Raw genomic sequence first — 20,960 nt, 5'->3', positions numbered from 1 at the left:
TCTCCTCGTGTCGCTCTCTCTCTCTCTCTCTCTCTCTCCTCGTGTCCCTCTCTCTCTCTCTCTCTCCTCGTGTCCCTCTCTCTCTCTCCTCGTGTCCCTCTCTCTCTCTCTCCTTGTGTTCCTCTCTCTCTCTCTCCCTCCTCGTGTCCCTCTCTCTCTCTCTCCTCGTGTCCCTCTCTCTCTCTCCTTGTGTCCCTCTCTCTCTCTCTCTCTCCCCTCGTGTCCCTCTCTCTCTCGCTCCTCGAGTCCCTCTCTCTCTCTCCTCGTGTCCCTCTCTCTCTCTCCTTGTAACCCTCTCTCTCTCTCTCCTTGTGTCCCTCTCTCTCTCTCTCTCCTCGTGTCCCTCTCTCTCTCTCTCTCTCTCCTTGTGTCCCTCTCTCTCTCTCTCCTTGCGTCCGTCTCTCTCTCTCCTCGTGTACCTCTCTCTCTCTCTCCTCGTGTCCCTCTCTCTCTCTCCTCGTGTCCCTCTCTCTCTCCTCGTGTCCCTCTCTCTCACTCTCTCTCTCTCTCCTCGTGTCCCTCTCTCTCTCTCTCTCCGCGTGTCCCTCTCTCTCTCTCTCTCCTCGTGTCCCTCTCTCTCTCTCCTCGTGTCCCTCTCTCTCTCTTTCTCTCTCTCTCTCCTTGTGTCCCTCTCTCTCTCTCTCCTCGTGTCCCTCTCTCTCTCTCTCTCTCCTTGTGTCCCTCTCTCTCTCTCTCCTTGTGTCCCTCTCTCTCTCTCCTCGTGTCCCTCTCTCTCTCTCTCTCTCCTTGTGTCCCTCTCTCTCTCTCTCTCCTCGTGTCCCTCTCTCTCTCTCTCCTCGTGTCCCTCTCTCTCTCTCTCCTTGTGTCCCTCTCTCTCTCTCTCTCCTCGTGTCCCTCTCTCTCTCCTCATGTCCCTCTCTCTCTCTCTCATTGTGTCCCTCTCTCTCTCTCTCTCCTCGTGTCCCTCTCTCTCTCTCCTTGTGTCCCTCTCTCTCTCTCTTCTCGTGTCCCTCTCTCTCTCTCTCTCTCTCCTTGTGTCCCTCTCTCTCTCCTTGCGTCCCTCTCTCTCTCTCTCCTCATGTCTCTCTCTCTCTCTCTCCTCGTGTCACTCTCTCTCTCTCTCTCTCCTCGTGTCCCTCTCTCTCTCTCTCCTCATGTCCCTCTCTCTCCTCGTGTCCCTCTCTCTCTCTCCTCGTGTCCCTCTCTCTCTCTCTCTCCTCGTGTCCCTCTCTCTCTCTCCTCATGTCCCTCTCTCTCTCTCCTCGTGTCGCTCTCTCTCTCTCTCTCTCTCTCCTCGTGTCCCTCTCTCTCTCTCTCTCTCCTCGTGTCCCTCTCTCTCTCTCCTCGTGTCCCTCTCTCTCTCTCTCCTTGTGTTCCTCTCTCTCTCTCTCCCTCCTCGTGTCCCTCTCTCTCTCTCCTCGTGTCCCTCTCTCTCTCTCCTTGTGTCCCTCTCTCTCTCTCTCTCTCCCCTCGTGTCCCTCTCTCTCTCGCTCCTCGAGTCCCTCTCTCTCTCTCCTCGTGTCTCTCTCTCTCTCTCTCTCTCTCCTCGTGTCCCTCTCTCTCTCCTCGTGCCTCTCTCTCTCTCTCTCTCTCTCTCCTTGTGTCCCTCTCTCTCTCTTTCTCTCTCTCTCTCCTTGTGTCCCTCTCTCTCTCTCTCCTTGTGTCTCTCTCTCTCTCTCTCTCTCTCTCCTTGTATCCCTCTCTCTCCTTGTGTCCATCTCTCTCTCTCGTCGTGTCCCTCTCTCTCTCTCTCTCCTCGTGTCCCTCTCTCTCTCTCTCCTCATGTCCCTCTCTCCCTCTCTCTCCTTGTGTCCCTCTCTCTCTCCTCGTGTCCTTCTCTCTCTCTCTCTCCTCGTGTCCCTCTCTCTCTCCTCGTGTCCCTCTCTCTCTCTCTCCTTGTGTCCGTCTCTCTCTCTCCTCGTGTCCCTCTCTCTCTCTCTCTCTCTCTCTCTCCTCGTGTCCCTCTCTCTCTGTCTCTCCTCGTGTCCCTCTCTCTCTCTCTCTCTCCTCGTGTCCCTCTCTCTCTCTCTCCTTGTGTCCCTCTCTCTCTCTCTCCTAGTGTCTCTCTCTCTCTCTCTCTCTCTCCTTGTAACCCTCTCTCTCTCTCTCCTTGTGTCCCTCTCTCTCTCTCTCTCCTCGTGTCCCTCTCTCTCTCTCTCTCTCTCTCCTTGTGTCCCTCTCTCTCTCTCTCTCCTTGTGTCCGTCTCTCTCTCTCCTCGTGTCCCTCTCTCTCTCTCTCCTCGTGTCCCTCTCTCTTACTCTCCTTGTGTCCCTCTCTCTCTCTCTCTCTCCTCGTGTCCCTCTCTCTCTCTCCTCGTGTCCCTCTCTCTCTCCTCGTGTCCCTCTCTCTCACTCTCTCTCTCTCTCCTCGTGTCCCTCTCTCTCTCTCTCTCCTCGTGTCCCTCTCTCTCTCTCTCTCTCTCCTCGTGTCCCTCTCTCTCTCTCCTCGTGTCCCTCTCTCTCTCTCTCCTTGTGTCCCTCTCTCTCTCTTTCTCTCTCTCTCTCCTTGTGTCCCTCTCTCTCTCTCTCCTCGTGTCCCTCTCTCTCTCTCTTTCTCCTTGTGTCCCTCTCTCTCTCTCTCCTTGTGTCCGTCTCTCTCTCTCCTCGTGTCCCTCTCTCTCTCTCTCTCTCCTTGTGTCCCTCTCTCTCTCTCTCTCCTCGTGTCCCTCTCTCTCTCTCTCCTCGTGTCCCTCTCTCTCTCTCTCCTTGTGTCCCTCTCTCTCTCTCTCTCCTCGTGTCCCTCTCTCTCTCCTCATGTCCCTCTCTCTCTCTCTCATTGTGTCCCTCTCTCTCTCTCTCCTCGTGTCCCTCTCTCTCTCTCCTTGTGTCCCTCTCTCTCTCACTCCTCGTGTCCCTCTCTCTCTCTCTCTCCTTGTGTCCCTCTCTCTCTCCTTGCGTCCCTCTCTCTCTCTCTCCTCATGTCCCTCTCTCTCTCTCTCCTTGTGTCACTCTCTCTCTCTCTCTCCTTGTGTCCCTGTCTCTCTCTCCTCTTGTCCCTCTATCTCTCTCTCTCTCTCTCACCTTGTGTCCCTCTCTCTCTCTCTCTCTCTCCTCGTGTCCCTCTCTCTCTCTCTCTCCTCGTGTCCCTCTCACTCTCTCCTCGTGTCTCTCTCTCTCTCCTCGTGTCCCTCTCTCTCTCTCTCTCCTCGTGTCCCTCTCTCTCTCTCTCTCTCTCTCTCTCTCTCCTTGTGTCCCCCTCTCTCTCTCCTTGTGACCCTCTCTCTCTCCTTGTGTCCCTCTCTCTCTCTCCTCGTGTCCCTCTCTCTCTCCTCGTGTCCCTCTCTCTCACTCTCTCTCTCTCTCCTCGTGTCCCTCTCTCTCTCTCTCCTCGTGTCCCTCTCTCTCTCTCTCTCCTCGTGTCCCTCTCTCTCTCTCCTCGTGTCCCTCTCTCTCTCTCTCCTTGTGTCCCTCTCTCTCTCTCCTTGTGACCCTCTCTCTCTCCTTGTGTCCCTCTCTCTCTTTTTCTCTCTCTCTCTCCTTGTGTCCCTCTCTCTCTCTCTCCTCGTGTCCCACTCTCTCTCTCTCTCTCTCCTTGTGTCCCTCTCTCTCTCTCTCCTTGTGTCCGTCTCTCTGTCTCCTCGTGTCCCTCTCTGTCTCTCTCTCCTTGTGTCCCTCTCTCTCTCTCTCTCCTTGTGTGTCTCTCTCTCTCTCTCCTCGTGTCCCTCTCTCTCTCTCTCCTTGTGTCCCTCTCTCTCTCTCTCTCCTTGTGTCCCTCTCTCTCTCCTCGTGTCCCTCTCTCTCTCTCTCCTTGTGTCCCTCTCTCTCTCTCTCTCCTCGTGTCCCTCTCTCTCTCTCTCCTTGTGTCCGTCTCTCTCTCTCCTCGTGTCCCTCTCTCTCTCCTCGTGTCCCTCTCTCTTTCTCTCCTTGTGTCCCTCTCTCTCTCTCTCTCCTCGTGTCCCTCTCTCTCTCTCCTCGTGTCCCTCTCTCTCTCTCCTCGTGTCCCTCTCTCTCTCCTCGTGTCCCTCTCTCTCACTCTCTCTCTCTCTCCTCGTGTCCCTCTCTCTCTCTCTCTCTCGTGTCCCTCTCTCTCTCTCTCTCTCCTCGTGTCCCTCTCTCTCTCTCCTTGTGTCCCTCTCTCTCTCTCTCCTTGTGTCCCTCTCTCTCTCTTTCTCTCTCTCTCTCCTTGTGTCCCTCTCTCTCTCTCTCCTCGTGTCCCTCTCTCTCTCTCTCTCTCCTTGTGTCCCTCTCTCTCTCTCTCCTTGTGTCCGTCTCTCTCTCTCCTCGTGTCCCTCTCTCTCTCTCTCTCCTTGTGTCCCTCTCTCTCTCTCTCTCCTCGTGTCCCTCTCTCTCTCTCTCCTCGTGTCCCTCTCTCTCTCTCCTTGTGTCCCTCTCTCTCTCTCTCTCCTCGAGTCCCTCTCTCTCTCCTCATGTCCCTCTCTCTCTCTCATTGTGTCCCTCTCTCTCTCTCTCTCCTCGTGTCCCTCTCTCTCTCTCCTTGTGTCCCTCTCTCTCTCTCTCCTCGTGTCCCTCTCTCTCTCTCTCTCGCCTTGTGTCCCTCTCTCTCTCCTTGCGTCCCTCTCTCTCTCTCTCCTCATGTCCCTCTCTCTCTCTCTCCTTGTGTCCCTGTCTCTCTCTCCTCGTGTCCCTCTATCTCTCTCTCTCTCTCTCACCTTGTGTCCCTCTCTCTCTCTCTCTCTCCTCGTGTCCCTCTCTCTCTCTCTCTCCTCGTGTCTCTCTCTCTCTCTCTCTCTCTCTCTCCTTGTGTCCCTCTCTCTCTCTCCTTGTGACCCTCTCTCTCTCCTTGTGTCCCTCTCTCTCTCTCTCCTCGTGTCCCTCTCTCTCTCCTCGTGTCCCTCTCTCTCATTCTCTCTCTCTCTCCTCGTGTCCCTCTCTCTCTCTCTCTCTCTCCTCGTGTCCCTCTCTCTCTCTCTCTCTCTCCTCGTGTCCCTCTCTCTCTCTCCTCGTGTCCCTCTCTCTCTCTCTCCTTGTGTCCCTCTCTCTCTCTCCTTGTGACCCTCTCTCTCTCCTTGTGTCCCTCTCTCTCTTTTTCTCTCTCTCTCTCCTTGTGTCCCTCTCTCTCTCTCTCCTCGTGTCCCACTCTCTCTCTCTCTCTCTCTCTCCTTGTGTCCCTCTCTCTCTCTCTCCTTGTGTCCGTCTCTCTCTCTCCTCGTGTCCCTCTCTCTCTCTCTCTCCTTGTGTCCGTCTCTCTCTCTCCTCGTGTCCCTCTCTCTCTCCTCGTGTCCCTCTCTCTTTCTCTCCTTGTGTCCCTCTCTCTCTCTCTCTCCTCGTGTCCCTCTCTCTCTCTCCTCGTGTCCCTCTCTCTCTCTCCTCGTGTCCCTCTCTCTCTCCTCGTGTCCCTCTCTCTCACTCTCTCTCTCTCTCCTCGTGTCCCTCTCTCTCTCTCTCTCTCTCGTGTCCCTCTCTCTCTCTCTCTCTCCTTGTGTCCCTCTCTCTCTCTCCTCGTGTCCCTCTCTCTCTCTCTCCTTGTGTCCCTCTCTCTCTCTTTCTCTCTCTCTCTCCTTGTGTCCCTCTCTCTCTCTCCTCGTGTCCCTCTCTCTCTCTCTCTCTCCTTGTGTCCCTCTCTCTCTCTCTCCTTGTGTCCGTCTCTCTCTCTCCTCGTGACCCTCTCTCTCTCTCTCTCCTTGTGTCCCTCTCTCTCTCTCTCTCCTCGTGTCCCTCTCTCTCTCTCCTCGTGTCCCTCTCTCTCTCTCCTTGTGTCCCTCTCTCTCTCTCTCTCTCCTCGAGTCCCTCTCTCTCTCCTCATGTCCCTCTCTCTCTCTCTCATTGTGTCCCTCTCTCTCTCTCTCTCCTCGTGTCCCTCTCTCTCTCTCCTTGTGTCCCTCTCTCTCTCTCTCCTCGTGTCCCTCTCTCTCTCTCTCTCGCCTTGTGTCCCTCTCTCTCTCCTTGCGTCCCTCTCTCTCTCTCTCCTCATGTCCCTCTCTCTCTCTCTCCTTGTGTCCCTGTCTCTCTCTCCTCGTGTCCCTCTATCTCTCTCTCTCTCTCTCACCTTGTGTCCCTCTCTCTCCTCGTGTCCCTCTCTCTCTCTCTCTCCTCGTGTCTCTCTCTCTCTCTCTCTCTCTCTCTCTCCTTGTGTCCCTCTCTCTCTCTCCTTGTGACCCTCTCTCTCTCCTTGTGTCCCTCTCTCTCTCTCTCCTCGTGTCCCTCTCTCTCTCCTCGTGTCCCTCTCTCTCATTCTCTCTCTCTCTCCTCGTGTCCCTCTCTCTCTCTCTCTCTCCTCGTGTCCCTCTCTCTCTCTCTCTCTCTCCTCGTGTCCCTCTCTCTCTCTCCTCGTGTCCCTCTCTCTCTCTCTCCTTGTGTCCCTCTCTCTCTCTCCTTGTGACCCTCTCTCTCTCCTTGTGTCCCTCTCTCTCTTTTTCTCTCTCTCTCTCCTTGTGTCCCTCTCTCTCTCTCTCCTCGTGTCCCACTCTCTCTCTCTCTCTCTCTCTCCTTGTGTCCCTCTCTCTCTCTCTCCTTGTGTCCGTCTCTCTCTCTCCTCGTGTCCCACTCTCTCTCTCTCTCCTTGTGTCCCTCTCTCTCTCTCTCTCCTCGTGTCCCTCTCTCTCTCTCTCCTCGTGTCCCTCTCTCGCTCTCTCTCTCCTCGTGTCCCTCTCTCTCTCTCCTCGTGTCCCTCTCTCTCACTCTCTCTCTCTCCTCGTGTCCCTCTCTCTCTCTCTCCTCGTGTCCCTCTCTCTCTCTCTCTCTCCTCGTGTCCCTCTCTCTCTCTCCTCGTGTCCCTCTCTCTCTCTCTCCTTGTGCCCCTCTCTCTCTCTCCTTGTGGCCCTCTCTCTCTCCTTGTGTCCCTCTCTCTCTCTTTCTCTCTCTCTCTACTTGTGTCCCCCTCTCTCTCTCTCTCTCTCTCCTTGTGTCCCTCTCTCTCTCTCTCTCTCCTTGTGTCCCTCTCTCTCTCTCTCCTTGTGTCCCTCTCTCTCTCCTTGTGTCCCTCTCTCTCTCTCTCCTCATGTCCCTCTCTCTCTCTCTCCTCGTGTCACTCTCTCTCTCTCCTTGTGTCCCTCTCTCTCTCTCCTCGTGTCCCTCTCTCTCTCTCACCTTGTGTCCCTCTCTCTCTCTCTCTCCTCGTGTCCCTGTCTCTCTCTCTCTCCTCGTGTCCCTCTCACTCTCTCATCGTGTCTCTCTCTCTCTCCTCGTGTCCCTCTCTCTCTCTCTCTCCTTGTGTCCCTCTCTCTCTCTCCTCGTGTCCCTCTCTCTCTCTCTCTCCTTGTGTCCCTCTCTCTCTCTCTCTCCTCGTGTCCCTCTCTCTCTCCTCATGTCCCTCTCTCTCTCTCTCATTGTGTCCCTCTCTCTCTCTCTCCTCGTGTCCCTCTCTCTCTCTCCTTGTGTCCCTCTCTCTCTCACTCCTCGTGTCCCTCTCTCTCTCTCTCTCCTTGTGTCCCTCTCTCTCTCCTTGCGTCCCTCTCTCTCTCTCTCCTCATGTCCCTCTCTCTCTCTCTCCTTGTGTCACTCTCTCTCTCTCTCTCCTTGTGTCCCTGTCTCTCTCTCCTCTTGTCCCTCTATCTCTCTCTCTCTCTCTCACCTTGTGTCCCTCTCTCTCTCTCTCTCTCTCCTCGTGTCCCTCTCTCTCTCTCTCTCCTCGTGTCCCTCTCACTCTCTCCTCGTGTCTCTCTCTCTCTCCTCGTGTCCCTCTCTCTCTCTCTCTCCTCGTGTCCCTCTCTCTCTCTCTCTCTCTCTCTCTCTCTCCTTGTGTCCCCCTCTCTCTCTCCTTGTGACCCTCTCTCTCTCCTTGTGTCCCTCTCTCTCTCTCCTCGTGTCCCTCTCTCTCTCCTCGTGTCCCTCTCTCTCACTCTCTCTCTCTCTCCTCGTGTCCCTCTCTCTCTCTCTCCTCGTGTCCCTCTCTCTCTCTCTCTCCTCGTGTCCCTCTCTCTCTCTCCTCGTGTCCCTCTCTCTCTCTCTCCTTGTGTCCCTCTCTCTCTCTCCTTGTGACCCTCTCTCTCTCCTTGTGTCCCTCTCTCTCTTTTTCTCTCTCTCTCTCCTTGTGTCCCTCTCTCTCTCTCTCCTCGTGTCCCACTCTCTCTCTCTCTCTCTCCTTGTGTCCCTCTCTCTCTCTCTCCTTGTGTCCGTCTCTCTGTCTCCTCGTGTCCCTCTCTGTCTCTCTCTCCTTGTGTCCCTCTCTCTCTCTCTCTCCTTGTGTGTCTCTCTCTCTCTCTCCTCGTGTCCCTCTCTCTCTCTCTCCTTGTGTCCCTCTCTCTCTCTCTCTCCTTGTGTCCCTCTCTCTCTCCTCGTGTCCCTCTCTCTCTCTCTCCTTGTGTCCCTCTCTCTCTCTCTCTCCTCGTGTCCCTCTCTCTCTCTCTCCTTGTGTCCGTCTCTCTCTCTCCTCGTGTCCCTCTCTCTCTCCTCGTGTCCCTCTCTCTTTCTCTCCTTGTGTCCCTCTCTCTCTCTCTCTCCTCGTGTCCCTCTCTCTCTCTCCTCGTGTCCCTCTCTCTCTCTCCTCGTGTCCCTCTCTCTCTCCTCGTGTCCCTCTCTCTCACTCTCTCTCTCTCTCCTCGTGTCCCTCTCTCTCTCTCTCTCTCGTGTCCCTCTCTCTCTCTCTCTCTCCTCGTGTCCCTCTCTCTCTCTCCTTGTGTCCCTCTCTCTCTCTCTCCTTGTGTCCCTCTCTCTCTCTTTCTCTCTCTCTCTCCTTGTGTCCCTCTCTCTCTCTCTCCTCGTGTCCCTCTCTCTCTCTCTCTCTCCTTGTGTCCCTCTCTCTCTCTCTCCTTGTGTCCGTCTCTCTCTCTCCTCGTGTCCCTCTCTCTCTCTCTCTCCTTGTGTCCCTCTCTCTCTCTCTCTCCTCGTGTCCCTCTCTCTCTCTCTCCTCGTGTCCCTCTCTCTCTCTCCTTGTGTCCCTCTCTCTCTCTCTCTCCTCGAGTCCCTCTCTCTCTCCTCATGTCCCTCTCTCTCTCTCATTGTGTCCCTCTCTCTCTCTCTCTCCTCGTGTCCCTCTCTCTCTCTCCTTGTGTCCCTCTCTCTCTCTCTCCTCGTGTCCCTCTCTCTCTCTCTCTCGCCTTGTGTCCCTCTCTCTCTCCTTGCGTCCCTCTCTCTCTCTCTCCTCATGTCCCTCTCTCTCTCTCTCCTTGTGTCCCTGTCTCTCTCTCCTCGTGTCCCTCTATCTCTCTCTCTCTCTCTCACCTTGTGTCCCTCTCTCTCTCTCTCTCTCCTCGTGTCCCTCTCTCTCTCTCTCTCCTCGTGTCTCTCTCTCTCTCTCTCTCTCTCTCTCCTTGTGTCCCTCTCTCTCTCTCCTTGTGACCCTCTCTCTCTCCTTGTGTCCCTCTCTCTCTCTCTCCTCGTGTCCCTCTCTCTCTCCTCGTGTCCCTCTCTCTCATTCTCTCTCTCTCTCCTCGTGTCCCTCTCTCTCTCTCTCTCTCTCCTCGTGTCCCTCTCTCTCTCTCTCTCTCTCCTCGTGTCCCTCTCTCTCTCTCCTCGTGTCCCTCTCTCTCTCTCTCCTTGTGTCCCTCTCTCTCTCTCCTTGTGACCCTCTCTCTCTCCTTGTGTCCCTCTCTCTCTTTTTCTCTCTCTCTCTCCTTGTGTCCCTCTCTCTCTCTCTCCTCGTGTCCCACTCTCTCTCTCTCTCTCTCTCTCCTTGTGTCCCTCTCTCTCTCTCTCCTTGTGTCCGTCTCTCTCTCTCCTCGTGTCCCTCTCTCTCTCTCTCTCCTTGTGTCCGTCTCTCTCTCTCCTCGTGTCCCTCTCTCTCTCCTCGTGTCCCTCTCTCTTTCTCTCCTTGTGTCCCTCTCTCTCTCTCTCTCCTCGTGTCCCTCTCTCTCTCTCCTCGTGTCCCTCTCTCTCTCTCCTCGTGTCCCTCTCTCTCTCCTCGTGTCCCTCTCTCTCACTCTCTCTCTCTCTCCTCGTGTCCCTCTCTCTCTCTCTCTCTCTCGTGTCCCTCTCTCTCTCTCTCTCTCCTTGTGTCCCTCTCTCTCTCTCCTCGTGTCCCTCTCTCTCTCTCTCCTTGTGTCCCTCTCTCTCTCTTTCTCTCTCTCTCTCCTTGTGTCCCTCTCTCTCTCTCCTCGTGTCCCTCTCTCTCTCTCTCTCTCCTTGTGTCCCTCTCTCTCTCTCTCCTTGTGTCCGTCTCTCTCTCTCCTCGTGACCCTCTCTCTCTCTCTCTCCTTGTGTCCCTCTCTCTCTCTCTCTCCTCGTGTCCCTCTCTCTCTCTCCTCGTGTCCCTCTCTCTCTCTCCTTGTGTCCCTCTCTCTCTCTCTCTCTCCTCGAGTCCCTCTCTCTCTCCTCATGTCCCTCTCTCTCTCTCTCATTGTGTCCCTCTCTCTCTCTCTCTCCTCGTGTCCCTCTCTCTCTCTCCTTGTGTCCCTCTCTCTCTCTCTCCTCGTGTCCCTCTCTCTCTCTCTCTCGCCTTGTGTCCCTCTCTCTCTCCTTGCGTCCCTCTCTCTCTCTCTCCTCATGTCCCTCTCTCTCTCTCTCCTTGTGTCCCTGTCTCTCTCTCCTCGTGTCCCTCTATCTCTCTCTCTCTCTCTCACCTTGTGTCCCTCTCTCTCCTCGTGTCCCTCTCTCTCTCTCTCTCCTCGTGTCTCTCTCTCTCTCTCTCTCTCTCTCTCTCCTTGTGTCCCTCTCTCTCTCTCCTTGTGACCCTCTCTCTCTCCTTGTGTCCCTCTCTCTCTCTCTCCTCGTGTCCCTCTCTCTCTCCTCGTGTCCCTCTCTCTCATTCTCTCTCTCTCTCCTCGTGTCCCTCTCTCTCTCTCTCTCTCCTCGTGTCCCTCTCTCTCTCTCTCTCTCTCCTCGTGTCCCTCTCTCTCTCTCCTCGTGTCCCTCTCTCTCTCTCTCCTTGTGTCCCTCTCTCTCTCTCCTTGTGACCCTCTCTCTCTCCTTGTGTCCCTCTCTCTCTTTTTCTCTCTCTCTCTCCTTGTGTCCCTCTCTCTCTCTCTCCTCGTGTCCCACTCTCTCTCTCTCTCTCTCTCTCCTTGTGTCCCTCTCTCTCTCTCTCCTTGTGTCCGTCTCTCTCTCTCCTCGTGTCCCACTCTCTCTCTCTCTCCTTGTGTCCCTCTCTCTCTCTCTCTCCTCGTGTCCCTCTCTCTCTCTCTCCTCGTGTCCCTCTCTCGCTCTCTCTCTCCTCGTGTCCCTCTCTCTCTCTCCTCGTGTCCCTCTCTCTCACTCTCTCTCTCTCCTCGTGTCCCTCTCTCTCTCTCTCCTCGTGTCCCTCTCTCTCTCTCTCTCTCCTCGTGTCCCTCTCTCTCTCTCCTCGTGTCCCTCTCTCTCTCTCTCCTTGTGCCCCTCTCTCTCTCTCCTTGTGGCCCTCTCTCTCTCCTTGTGTCCCTCTCTCTCTCTTTCTCTCTCTCTCTACTTGTGTCCCCCTCTCTCTCTCTCTCTCTCTCCTTGTGTCCCTCTCTCTCTCTCTCTCTCCTTGTGTCCCTCTCTCTCTCTCTCCTTGTGTCCCTCTCTCTCTCCTTGTGTCCCTCTCTCTCTCTCTCCTCATGTCCCTCTCTCTCTCTCTCCTCGTGTCACTCTCTCTCTCTCCTTGTGTCCCTCTCTCTCTCTCCTCGTGTCCCTCTCTCTCTCTCACCTTGTGTCCCTCTCTCTCTCTCTCTCCTCGTGTCCCTGTCTCTCTCTCTCTCCTCGTGTCCCTCTCACTCTCTCATCGTGTCTCTCTCTCTCTCCTCGTGTCCCTCTCTCTCTCTCTCTCCTTGTGTCCCTCTCTCTCTCTCCTCGTGTCCCTCTCTCTCTCTCTCTCCTTGTGTCCCTCTCTCTCTCTCTCTCCTCGTGTCCCTCTCTCTCTCTCTCCTCGTGTCCCTCTCTCTCTCTCTCCTTGTGTCCCCCTCTCTCTCTCTCTCCTCGTGTCCCTCTCTCTCTCCTCGTGTCCCTCTCTCTCTCTCTCCTTGTGTCCCTCTCTCTCTCTCTCTCCTCGTGTCCCTCTCTCTCTCTCCTCGTGTCCCTCTCTCTCTCTCTCCTTGTGTCCCTCTCTCGCTCTCTCTCTCCTCGTGTCCCTCTCTCTCTCTCCTCGTGTCCCTCTCTCTCACTCTCTCTCTCTCTCCTCGTGTCCCTCTCTCTCTCTCTCTCCTCGTGTCCCTCTCTCTCTCTCTCTCTCTCTCCACGTGTCCCTGTCTCTCCCTCTCTTTCTCTCTCTCTCTCCTTGTGTCCCTCTCTCTCTCCTTGTGTCCCTCTCTCTCTCTCCTCGTGTCCCTCTCTCTCTCTCTCTCCTTGTGTCCCTCTCTCTCTCTCTCCTCATGTCCCTCTCTCTCTCCTCGTGTTCCTCTCTCTCTCTCTCTCCTTGTGTCCCTCTCTCTCTCCTCACGTCCCTCTCTCTCTCCTTGTGTCCCTTGCTCTCCCCACGTGTCGCTCTGTCTCTCTCTCTCTCTCTCTCTCTCTCTCTCCTCGTGTCCCCCTCTCTCTCTCCTCGTGTCCCTCTCTCTCTCTCTCTCTCTCTCTCTCCTTGTGTCCCTCTCTCTCTCTCTCCTCGTGTCCCTCTCTCTCTCTCTCCTCGTGTCCTCCTCTCTCTTTCCTTGTGTCCCTCTCTCTCTCTGTCTCTCTCTCTCTCTCCTCATGTCCCTCTCTCTCTCCTCGTGTCCCTCTCTCTCTCTCCTTGTGTCCCTCTCTCTCTCTCCTTGTGTCCCACTCTCTCTCTCTCCTCGTGTCCCTCTCGCTCTCTCTCCTTGTGTCCCTCTCTCTCTCTCTCCTCGTGTCCCTCTCTCTCTCTCCTCGTGTCCCTCTCTCTCTCTCTCTCTCTCTCCTTGTGTCCCTCTCTCTCTCCTCACGTCCCTCTCTCTCTCCTTGTGTCCCTTTCTCTCTCCACGTGTCGCTCTGTCTCTCTCTCTCTCCTCGTGTCCCCCCCTCTCTCTCCTCGTGTCCCTCTCTCTCTCTCTCTCTCTCCTCACGTCCCTCTCTCTCTCCTTGTGTCCCTTTCTCTCTCCACGTGTCGCTCTGTCTATCTCTCTCTCTCTCTCTCTCTCTCCTCGTGTCCCTCTCTCTCTCTCCTCGTGTCGCTCTCTCTCCCTCTCTTTCTCCTCGTGTCCCTCTCTCTCTCTCCTCGTGTCCCTCTCTCTCTCTCCTTGTGTCCCTCTCTCTCTCTCTCTCTCCTTGTGTCCCTCTCTCTCTCTCTCCTTGTGTCCCTCTCTCTCTCCTCATGTCTCTCTCTCTCTCTCTCTCTCCTCGTGTCCCTCTCTCTCTCTCTCTCCTCGTGTCCCTCTCTCTCTGTCTCAGTCTCCACGTGTCCCTTTCTCTCTCTCTCCTCATGTCCCTCTCTCTCTCTCTCCTCGTGTCCCTCTCTCTCTCTCTCTCTCTCCTTGTGTCCTTCTCTCTCTCTCTCCTCGTGTCCCTCTCTCTCTCTGTCTCTCTCTCTCTCTCCCCTCATGTCCCTCTCTCTCTCTCCTCGTGTCCCTTTCTCTCTCTCTCCTCGTGTTCCTCTCTCTCTCTCTCCTCGTGTCCCTCTCTCTCTCTCCTCGTGTCCCCCTCTCTCTCTCTCTCCTCGTGTCCCTCTCTCTCTCTCACTCCTCGTGTTCCTCTCTCTCTCTCTCCTCGTGTCCCTCTCTCTCTCTCCTCGTGTCCCCCCCTCTCTCTCTCTCCTCGTGCCCCTCTCTCTCTCTCCCTCCTCGTGTCTCTCTCTCCTCGTGTCCCTCTCTCTCTCTCTCTCTCCTCGTGTCCCTCTCTCTCTCTCCTCGTGTCCCTCTCTCTATCTCTCCTTGTGTCCCTCTCTCTCTCTCCTTGTGACCCTCTCTCTCTCCTTGTGTCCCTCTATCTCTCTTTCTCTCTCTCTCTCCTTGTGTCCCTCTCTCTCTCTCCTTGTGTCCCTCTCTCTCTCTCCTCATGTCCCTCTCTCTCTCTCTCCTCGTGTCCCTCTCTCTCTCATCCTCCTCGTGTCCCTCTCTCTCTCTCCTTGTGTCCCTCTCTCTCTCCTCATGTCTCTCTCTCTCTCTCTCTCTCCTCGTGTCCCTCTCTCTCTCTCTCTCCTCGTGTCCCTCTCTCTCTGTCTCAGTCTCCACGTGTCCCTTTCTCTCTCTCTCCTCATGTCCCTCTCTCTCTCTCTCCTCGTGTCCCTCTCTCTCTCTCCTCGTGTCCCTCTCTCTCTCTCTCCTCGTGTCACTCTCTCTCTCTCTCCTCGTGTCTCTCTCTCTCTCTCCTTGTGTCCCTCTCTCTCTCTCCTCATGTCCCTCTCTCTCTCTCTCTCTCTCCTCGTGTCCCTCTCTCTCTCTCTCTCCTCGTGTCCCTGTCTCTCTCCTCGTGTCCCTCTCTCTCTCTCTCTCTCTCCTTGTGTCCCTCTCTCTCTCTCTCCTTGTGTCCGTCTCTCTCTCTCTCTCTTCGTGTCCCTCTCTCTCTCTCTCTCCTCGTGTCTCTCTCTCTCTCTCTCCTCGTGTCCCTCTCTCTCTCTCTCCTTGTGTCCCTCTCTCTCTCTCTCTCCTCGTGTCCCTCTCTCTCTCCTCGTGTCCCTCTCTCTCTCTCTCCTTGTGTCCCTCTCTCTCTCTCTCTCTCCTCGTGTCCCTCTCTCTCTCTCTCCTTGTGTCCCACTCTCTCTCTCTCCTCGTGTCCCTCTCTCTCTCCTCGTGTCCCTCTCTCTCACTCTCTCTCTCTCTCTCCTCGTGTCCCTCTCTCTCTCTCTCTCCTCGTGTCCCTCTCTCTCTCTCTCTCTCCTCGTGTCCCTCTCTCTCTCTCCTCGTGTCCCTCTCTCTCTCTCTCCTTGTGTCCCTCTCTCTCTCTCCTTGTGACCCTCTCTCTCTCCTTGTGTCCCTCTCTCTCTCTTTCTCTCTCTCTCTCCTTGTGTCCCTCTCTCTCTCTCTCCTCGTGTCCCTCTCTCTCTCTCTCCTTGTGTCCCTCTCTCTCTCTTTCTCTCTCTCTCTCCTTTTGTCCCTCTCTCTCTCTCCTCGTGTCCCTCTCTCTCTCTCTCTCTCCTTGTGTCCCTCTCTCTCTCTCTCCTTGTGTCCCTCTCTCTCTCTCTCTCCTCGTGTCACTCTCTCTCTCTCTCTCCTCGTGTCCCTCTCTCTCTCTCCTCATGTCCCTCTCTCTCTCTCCTCGTGTCGCTCTCTCTCTCTCTCTCTCTCTCTCCTCGTGTCCCTCTCTCTCTCTCTCTCCTCGTGTCCCTCTCTCTCTCTCCTCGTGTCCCTCTCTCTCTCTCTCCTTGGTGTTCCTCTCTCTCTCTCTCCCTCCTCGTGTCCCTCTCTCTCTCTCCTCGTGTCCCTCTCTCTCTCTCTCCTTGTGTCCCTCTCTCTCTCTCTCTCTCCCCTCGTGTCCCTCTCTCTCTCGCTCCTCGAGTCCCTCTCTCTCTCTCCTCGTGTCTCTCTCTCTCTCTCTCTCTCTCCTCGTGTCCCTCTCTCTCCTCGTGCCTCTCTCTCTCTCTCTCCTTGTGTCCCTCTCTCTCTCTTTCTCTCTCTCTCTCCTTGTGTCCCTCTCTCTCTCTCTCCTTGTGTCTCTCTCTCTCTCTCTCTCTCTCTCTCTCTCTCCTTGTATCCCTCTCTCTCTCTCTCCTTGTGTCCCTCTCTCTCTCTCTCCTTGTGTCCCTCTCTCTCTCCTCGTGTCCCTCTCTCTCTCTCTCTCCTCGTGTCCCTCTCTCTCTCCTCGTGTCCCTCTCTCTCTCCCTCCTTGTGTCCGTCTCTCTCTCTCCTCGTGTCCCTCTCTCTCTCTCTCTCTCTCTCTCCTCGTGTCCCTCTCTCTCGCTCTCTCCTCGTGTCCCTCTCTCTCTCTCTCTCTCCTCGTGTCCCTCTCTCTCTCTCTCCTTGTGTCCCTCTCTCTCTCTCTCCTAGTGTCTCTCTCTCTCTCTCTCTCTCTCCTTGTAACCCTCTCTCTCTCTCCTTGTGTCCCTCTCTCTCTCTCTCTCCTCGTGTCCCTCTCTCTCTCTCTCTCTCTCCTTGTGTCCCTCTCTCTCTCTCACCTTGCGTCCGTCTCTCTCTCTCCTCGTGTACCTCTCTCTCTCTCTCCTCGTGTCCCTCTCTCTCTCTCCTCGTGTCCCTCTCTCTCTCCTCGTGTCCCTCTCTCTCACTCTCTCTCTCTCTCCTCGTGTCCCTCTCTCTCTCTCTCTCCGCGTGTCCCTCTCTCTCTCTCTCTCTCCTCGTGTCCCTCTCTCTCTCTCCTCGTGTCCCTCTCTCTCTCTCTCCTTGTGTCCCTCTCTCTCTCTTTCTCTCTCTTTCTCCTTGTGTCCCTCTCTCTCTCTCTCCTCGTGTCCCTCTCTCTCTCTCTCTCTCCTTGTGTCCCTCTCTCTCTCTCTCCTTGTGTCCGTCTCTCTCTCTCCTCGTGTCCCTCTCTCTCTCTCTCTCTCCTTGTGTCCCCCTCTCTCTCTCTCTCCTCGTGTCCCTCTCTCTCTCTCTCCTCGTGTCCCTCTCTCTCTCTCTCCTTGTGTCCCTCTCTCTCTCTCTCCTCGTGTCCCTCTCTCTCTCCTCATGTCCCTCTCTCTCTCTCTCATTGTGTCCCTCTCTCTCTCTCTCTCCTCGTGTCCCTCTCTCTCTCTCCTTGTGTCCCTCTCTCTCTCTCTTCTCGTGTCCCTCTCTCTCTCTCTCTCTCTCCTTGTGTCCCTCTCTCTCTCCTTGCGTCCCTCTCTCTCTCTCTCCTCATGTCTCTCTCTCTCTCTCCTCGTGTCCCTCTCTCTCTCTCTCTCTCCTCGTGTCCCTCTCTCTCTCTCCTCATGTCCCTCTCTCTCTCTCTCTCTCTCCTCGTGTCCCTCTCTCTCTCTCCTCGTGTCCCTCTCTCTCTCTCTCTCCTCGTGTCCCTCTCTCTCTCTCCTCATGTCCCTCTCTCTCTCTCCTCGTGTCGCTCTCTCTCTCTCTCTCTCTCTCTCTCCTCGTGTCCCTCTCTCTCTCTCTCTCTCCTCGTGTCCCTCTCTCTCTCTCCTCGTGTCCCTCTCTCTCTCTCTCCTTGTGTTCCTCTCTCTCTCTCTCCCTCCTCGTGTCCCTCTCTCTCTCTCTCCTCGTGTCCCTCTCTCTCTCTCCTTGTGTCCCTCTCTCTCTCTCTCTCTCCCCTCGTGTCCCTCTCTCTCTCGCTCCTCGAGTCCCTCTCTCTCTCTCCTCGTGTCCCTCTCTCTCTCTCCTTGTAACCCTCTCTCTCTCTCTCCTTGTGTCCCTCTCTCTCTCTCTCTCCTCGTGTCCCTCTCTCTCTCTCTCTCTCTCCTTGTGTCCCTCTCTCTCTCTCTCCTTGCGTCCGTCTCTCTCTCTCCTCGTGTACCTCTCTCTCTCTCTCCTCGTGTCCCTCTCTCTCTCTCCTCGTGTCCCTCTCTCTCTCCTCGTGTCCCTCTCTCTCACTCTCTCTCTCTCTCCTCGTGTCCCTCTCTCTCTCTCTCTCCGCGTGTCCCTCTCTCTCTCTCTCTCCTCGTGTCCCTCTCTCTCTCTCCTCGTGTCCCTCTCTCTCTCTTTCTCTCTCTCTCTCCTTGTGTCCCTCTCTCTCTCTCTCCTCGTGTCCCTCTCTCTCTCTCTCTCTCCTTGTGTCCCTCTCTCTCTCTCTCCTTGTGTCCCTCTCTCTCTCTCCTCGTGTCCCTCTCTCTCTCTCTCTCTCCTTGTGTCCCTCTCTCTCTCTCTCTCCTCGTGTCCCTCTCTCTCTCTCTCCTCGTGTCCCTCTCTCTCTCTCTCCTTGTGTCCCTCTCTCTCTCTCTCTCCTCGTGTCCCTCTCTCTCTCCTCATGTCCCTCTCTCTCTCTCTCATTGTGTCCCTCTCTCTCTCTCTCTCCTCGTGTCCCTCTCTCTCTCTCCTTGTGTCCCTCTCTCTCTCTCTTCTCGTGTCCCTCTCTCTCTCTCTCTCTCTCCTTGTGTCCCTCTCTCTCTCCTTGCGTCCCTCTCTCTCTCTCTCCTCATGTCTCTCTCTCTCTCTCTCCTCGTGTCACTCTCTCTCTCTCTCTCTCCTCGTGTCCCTCTCTCTCTCTCTCCTCATGTCCCTCTCTCTCTCTCTCCTCGTGTCCCTCTCTCTCTCTCCTCGTGTCCCTCTCTCTCTCTCTCTCCTCGTGTCCCTCTCTCTCTCTCCTCATGTCCCTCTCTCTCTCTCCTCGTGTCGCTCTCTCTCTCTCTCTCTCTCTCCTCGTGTCCCTCTCTCTCTCTCTCTCTCCTCGTGTCCCTCTCTCTCTCTCCTCGTGTCCCTCTCTCTCTCTCTCCTTGTGTTCCTCTCTCTCTCTCTCCCTCCTCGTGTCCCTCTCTCTCTCTCCTCGTGTCCCTCTCTCTCTCTCCTTGTGTCCCTTTCTCTCTCTCTCTCTCCCCTCGTGTCCCTCTCTCTCTCGCTCCTCGAGTCCCTCTCTCTCTCTCCTCGTGTCTCTCTCTCTCTCTCTCTCTCTCTCCTCGTGTCCCTCTCTCTCTCCTCGTGCCTCTCTCTCTCTCTCTCTCTCTCCTTGTGTCCCTCTCTCTCTCTTTCTCTCTCTCTCTCCTTGTGTCCCTCTCTCTCTCTCTCCTTGTGTCTCTCTCTCTCTCTCTCTCTCTCTCCTTGTATCCCTCTCTCTCCTTGTGTCCATCTCTCTCTCTCGTCGTGTCCCTCTCTCTCTCTCTCTCCTCGTGTCCCTCTCTCTCTCTCTCCTCATGTCCCTCTCTCCCTCTCTCTCCTTGTGTCCCTCTCTCTCTCCTCGTGTCCTTCTCTCTCTCTCTCTCCTCGTGTCCCTCTCTCTCTCCTCGTGTCCCTCTCTCTCTCTCTCCTTGTGTCCGTCTCTCTCTCTCCTCGTGTCCCTCTCTCTCTCTCTCTCTCTCTCTCCTCGTGTCCCTCTCTCTCTGTCTCTCCTCGTGTCCCTCTCTCTCTCTCTCTCTCCTCGTGTCCCTCTCTCTCTCTCTCCTTGTGTCCCTCTCTCTCTCTCTCCTAGTGTCTCTCTCTCTCTCTCTCTCTCTCCTTGTAACCCTCTCTCTCTCTCTCCTTGTGTCCCTCTCTCTCTCTCTCTCCTCGTGTCCCTCTCTCTCTCTCTCTCTCTCTCCTTGTGTCCCTCTCTCTCTCTCTCTCCTTGTGTCCGTCTCTCTCTCTCCTCGTGTCCCTCTCTCTCTCTCTCCTCGTGTCCCTCTCTCTTACTCTCCTTGTGTCCCTCTCTCTCTCTCTCTCTCCTCGTGTCCCTCTCTCTCTCTCCTCGTGTCCCTCTCTCTCTCCTCGTGTCCCTCTCTCTCACTCTCTCTCTCTCTCCTCGTGTCCCTCTCTCTCTCTCTCTCCTCGTGTCCCTCTCTCTCTCTCTCTCTCTCCTCGTGTCCCTCTCTCTCTCTCCTCGTGTCCCTCTCTCTCTCTCTCCTTGTGTCCCTCTCTCTCTCTTTCTCTCTCTCTCTCCTTGTGTCCCTCTCTCTCTCTCTCCTCGTGTCCCTCTCTCTCTCTCTTTCTCCTTGTGTCCCTCTCTCTCTCTCTCTTCTTGTGTCCGTCTCTCTCTCTCCTCGTGTCCCTCTCTCTCTCTCTCTCTCCTTGTGTCCCTCTCTCTCTCTCTCTCCTCGTGTCCCTCTCTCTCTCTCTCCTCGTGTCCCTCTCTCTCTCTCTCCTTGTGTCCCTCTCTCTCTCTCTCTCCTCGTGTCCCTCTCTCTCTCCTCATGTCCCTCTCTCTCTCTCTCATTGTGTCCCTCTCTCTCTCTCTCCTCGTGTCTCTCTCTCTCTCTCCTTGTGTCCCTCTCTCTCTCACTCCTCGTGTCCCTCTCTCTCTCTCTCTCCTTGTGTCCCTCTCTCTCTCCTTGCGTCCCTCTCTCTCTCTCTCCTCATGTCCCTCTCTCTCTCTCTCCTTGTGTCACTCTCTCTCTCTCTCTCCTTGTGTCCCTGTCTCTCTCTCCTCTTGTCCCTCTATCTCTCTCTCTCTCTCTCACCTTGTGTCCCTCTCTCTCTCTCTCTCTCTCCTCGTGTCCCTCTCTCTCTCTCTCTCCTCGTGTCCCTCTCACTCTCTCCTCGTGTCTCTCTCTCTCTCCTCGTGTCCCTCTCTCTCTCTCTCTCCTCGTGTCCCTCTCTCTCTCTCTCTCTCTCTCTCTCTCTCCTTGTGTCCCCCTCTCTCTCTCCTTGTGACCCTCTCTCTCTCCTTGTGTCCCTCTCTCTCTCTCCTCGTGTCCTCTCTCTCTCCTCGTGTCCCTCTCTCTCACTCTCTCTCTCTCTCCTCGTGTCCCTCTCTCTCTCTCTCCTCGTGTCCCTCTCTCTCTCTCTCTCCTCGTGTCCCTCTCTCTCTCTCCTCGTGTCCCTCTCTCTCTCTCTCCTTGTGTCCCTCTCTCTCTCTCCTTGTGACCCTCTCTCTCTCCTTGTGTCCCTCTCTCTCTTTTTCTCTCTCTCTCTCCTTGTGTCCCTCTCTCTCTCTCTCCTCGTGTCCCACTCTCTCTCTCTCTCTCTCCTTGTGTCCCTCTCTCTCTCTCTCCTTGTGTCCGTCTCTCTGTCTCCTCGTGTCCCTCTCTGTCTCTCTCTCCTTGTGTCCCTCTCTCTCTCTCTCTCCTTGTGTGTCTCTCTCTCTCTCTCCTCGTGTCCCTCTCTCTCTCTCTCCTTGTGTCCCTCTCTCTCTCTCTCTCCTTGTGTCCCTCTCTCTCTCCTCGTGTCCCTCTCTCTCTCTCTCCTTGTGTCCCTCTCTCTCTCTCTCTCCTCGTGTCCCTCTCTCTCTCTCTCCTTGTGTCCGTCTCTCTCTCTCCTCGTGTCCCTCTCTCTCTCCTCGTGTCCCTCTCTCTTTCTCTCCTTGTGTCCCTCTCTCTCTCTCTCTCCTCGTGTCCCTCTCTCTCTCTCCTCGTGTCCCTCTCTCTCTCTCCTCGTGTCCCTCTCTCTCTCCTCGTGTCCCTCTCTCTCACTCTCTCTCTCTCTCCTCGTGTCCCTCTCTCTCTCTCTCTCTCGTGTCCCTCTCTCTCTCTCTCTCTCCTCGTGTCCCTCTCTCTCTCTCCTTGTGTCCCTCTCTCTCTCTCTCCTTGTGTCCCTCTCTCTCTCTTTCTCTCTCTCTCTCCTTGTGTCCCTCTCTCTCTCTCTCCTCGTGTCCCTCTCTCTCTCTCTCTCTCCTTGTGTCCCTCTCTCTCTCTCTCCTTGTGTCCGTCTCTCTCTCTCCTCGTGTCCCTCTCTCTCTCTCTCTCCTTGTGTCCCTCTCTCTCTCTCTCTCCTCGTGTCCCTCTCTCTCTCTCTCCTCGTGTCCCTCTCTCTCTCTCCTTGTGTCCCTCTCTCTCTCTCTCCTCGAGTCCCTCTCTCTCTCCTCATGTCCCTCTCTCTCTCTCTCATTGTGTCCCTCTCTCTCTCTCTCTCCTCGTGTCCCTCTCTCTCTCTCCTGTG

The 20,960-nt window shown here is 55.7% G+C and overlaps 1 protein-coding gene across 1 annotated transcript in view; it reads left to right on the top strand.

Annotated features, from left to right (window-relative positions):
* cdh16 (cadherin 16, KSP-cadherin) overlaps positions 1 to 20,960 on the top strand; it is a 150,584-nt gene that overhangs the window by 67,583 nt on the left and 62,041 nt on the right. The window lies entirely within an intron of this gene.

This window comes from Stegostoma tigrinum, chromosome 16 (genome assembly GCF_030684315.1).
Source record: "Stegostoma tigrinum isolate sSteTig4 chromosome 16, sSteTig4.hap1, whole genome shotgun sequence".
Lineage (NCBI taxonomy): Eukaryota > Metazoa > Chordata > Chondrichthyes > Orectolobiformes > Stegostomatidae > Stegostoma > Stegostoma tigrinum.
The sequence above is the reverse complement of the archived record's forward strand: the minus strand, read 5'-3'. Positions and strand labels throughout refer to the sequence as shown.